The sequence below is a fragment of the Miniopterus natalensis genome, chromosome 19 (assembly GCF_054644295.1).
Source record: "Miniopterus natalensis isolate mMinNat1 chromosome 19, mMinNat1.hap1, whole genome shotgun sequence".
In the NCBI taxonomy this organism is placed as follows: domain Eukaryota; kingdom Metazoa; phylum Chordata; class Mammalia; order Chiroptera; family Miniopteridae; genus Miniopterus; species Miniopterus natalensis.
In genome coordinates this window covers 960,690-964,178 of record NC_142099.1, presented here as the reverse complement: position 1 = coordinate 964,178, position 3,489 = coordinate 960,690, and positions in this window count along the sequence as shown.

Sequence of the window (3,489 nt, the reverse complement as noted above, 5' to 3'; positions counted from 1 at the left end):
CCCACACAAATCCACTAGGCTCTCTGTCCCATTACACTCCTTCAGGCTGGGCCTCCAGAAGTGCATCGAAGTCCTGGGATGACACAGCGCGAGAGCAAATACACCAAGCCCTGCGAGACAGGAAAGGAATTCCGTAAATATCAGTTGAATCTGGAAACTTTTAAATTCATCAAAACTCAATGACCTTAGGAGGCAGAAGAAAATATCAACTGCCTTTTTTCCTATTTTAATGCAGCTCAATTTCTTTAAAAATATCTGTTCCATTATTCACATTTTAAATCTTTAATTATTCTTAACTTTCTTTTTACCAGCACTCCCCTTCCAAGGACAGTGCCCCAGAGGCTGTGTTTACTCTCTGAAGCTTTTCTGCATTTTAAATATAAGGTATCAAAGTGAACTCCACTTTTTATATATTTTTTGTTCATGAAAACAGTTCAAAGAAACAGTTCACACAAAAATGAAATTGTTCATCCACACTTAAAAAGAGGGGGGGAAATACAAAAATTCTTCTGAGGCAAATTCTTCTGAAAAATTTGTTTCCACAAATTCCTAAACTTCTAAACAGAGCCAACTGTTTGGAAAACGGAGACCCAAAGCTGCTTCTTTCTAAAATAACAAGGTAATTAAAGCAAACATATCCTGGAAAACTGCCTCAGTTCCCCACTGTTCTGTTAGTGAGAGTATCAAAAAGACACTAGCCATTTTGATAAGGCTGATTTAGTAGACAATGCATAACCCCAGCACTGCTTTTTTATCAGTAGTTTCAGTGTACCAAGAATTTTTGGTAAGTTTTTTTGGGTATTTAAAAGTTCTGTCATTTGTTTTTCAGAATTTTTCAAGAAGAAACTATTTCGGTATATTAAAGTGGTTATCTCTGGGACAGTGAGATTCTGTGTCTTCTGGGTTCTTTTTGCTTATTTTAGGTGATTTTTTCCTATAATTTATTGTAAATTATAAATAATTATTAATAGGTTATTATAAGTTAATGTAAATTATAATTGATATTAATTATAAAAATTAAATAAATTTTTATTTTTTACATTTGATCTTAGCTGAAAGGCCGAGAAGCAATAAATAATTTTCAATTTTAATGAAATAATACATATAACTGAAAAATTTCAATGGGCATATGAACTAGTTGAAAAATAAAAAGAAAAAACGGGTAATTTCTTGTGACATTATTCTTTTCAGCAAACATGCGACCTCCCTTAGGTGCCCCAGTCGAACTGCCCTCCTAATGTCACTAGTCTGTTCATGCAGTACTGGCACTGTCGCCAGCACACTCCGTTTGTGCCATGTTCATGGCTTAACGCAAGTTCCTGTGTTACACGCTCTACATGGGAAGTTAGACGCATGGAGACTGAGAGTGGTAAGTACTTTTTATACAGAAAATGCACACGCTGCCTTCATATCTCCTGCTTAAGGCCCACCTTCTCTGCACTTTAGTAAAAACAAAACATTTTTGCTCTCCAGTGACAGTTTTGAAAAATTACCCATTGCCATCTCTTTTTAAGATACTTTTGTTATATTTTACAACATTCTAAGTTTTTTATTTTAAAAAGAAGACAGCCTGGTTTTAATTTTTGAAAATCATCTGGTGGGGATCTATCTTCCACAGGAAAGGTACGCTCCTACTCTAAGACTTTAAAAGTCTCCTTGACAGAACACAGCAGGTAAAAAATAACTTTTGAAAGACTGTTACAATTAAACATCTTTGAACTTTGTCAAATAAATATATTCCAAAATAAACTGTCGAGTATCTCAAAATGCTAACACAATGTTTAATAGCCAAAAACTGGGAAGAAATGGACTGTGGGATAAGGAAAATTTTAACTATTAATGCTATGTGTGCATAACATGTTAAAAACTATAACATCGATCATGGAAAGACCATCAGGATAAGAAAATTTAACTTAATCCATGTAGTTTTCCTCCAATCAAATACAAATCCAGCATTTCACAAAAAATAGTATATACCAAGTTAAAATAAAATGTCAGAATTTTTTGTCATAGAAATGATTTCTTTTGATGTGGATAGGAAACTCACTTGTTCTTTAACCACTTAGACACAGGCATCGAGGTCTTTAGACTCGGACCTTGGGCAACAACCTGTGTAGATGGAATGTTTTCTGCAGTGGTCCTCTGTCTCTACTACATGGTCCCCAAGCCACCAGTGAGACAGAGGTGACCTGTGACCTTTCTTTCCCCACAGAAACAGCCACTGTTGCATCAGACCCACTGCCTCCAACTGCCTGTCTTTGTCCAGTCTTGTTCCTACACACGTCCATCCAAAGTCCACCTTTCTAGGTGCCTAATTATCAAAACCCATCCCCAGAAGAGGCAACGTTATGGTCTCCCAGAGGCGAGAGCCTGATCACTGACCCCAGCAGGCCTCCAGCTCCTGGGACAAGTTTTCCGTCTTGCACACCTTTGCACCCTGTGCTACACCCTGTGGGGTGGGTGCTCTGCATGTATTTTCCCCACACACATTTCCCCCACTCTTCCTAGTCTGTCGAGGAACTCATCTAGGAGTTCGAGGTTCTACAGCCGGGGAGACTCTTCACTGATAACCTACATTCTAGAAGGAAAAAGGCAAAAGAACGATGTTTCCCATTTTTTATCCTGAGCTATTACCTAAAGTTAATACAAGGAAAGCAAGTGACTGAAAGAACTGCTTTGCCTTCCTCCTAGACTTCGACAGAGGACCACTGTAGGGATGACACTGTGAAGCCTGTCTGGACGTGGCCCTGGCTGGGTGGCTCAGTTGGCTGGAGCATCGTCCCGAACACAGAAAGGTTTCGGGTTTGACTCCGTCAGGGCACATACCGAGGTTGAGGGTTTGATCCCTGGTTGGGGTGCATATGGAAAGCAACAGATCAATGTTTCTCTCTCACATCCATGTTTCTCTCTCTCTCTCTCTTTTCCTCTCTCTAAAGTCAATAAAAACATATCCTCAGGTAAGAATTTAAAAAAAAAAAAAAATCCTATCCGGGTTTGGCTTTTAACAATTTTATGCACACAGGATTCCACTGGTACAGAAAGGGAAAGTAGTCCCCCTGATGTATCAACAGAGAGGTAAAAGGAACTCAAGTTTCACTCACTCTGTCTTAATCCAAATTATTAATTCTTTCTTTCAACAAAGAAAGCAAGTTGTGAGAGCATCATGGGAAACTTTTAAAACAACTGCGTAAATTCTGATTGATGGCCATATAGGAAATCCTTGGAAAATAACTATAACCAACAGCTGCAAACACCAACTGTCTAGATTCGACATTTGTTATATTGATTTGGAACAAATACAGTAGTTCCCCTTATCTGCGGTTTCACTTTCCTGGGTTTCAGTTACCCAAAGTGACCGGGGGTCCAAAATTATTAAATGAAAAATCCCAGAAATAATTCGTAAGTTATAAATCGCATGTCATTCTGAGCGGCCTGATGAAATCCTGTGATGTCCCGCCCAGGAATCAACCCTTTTCCAGCGTCTCTGTT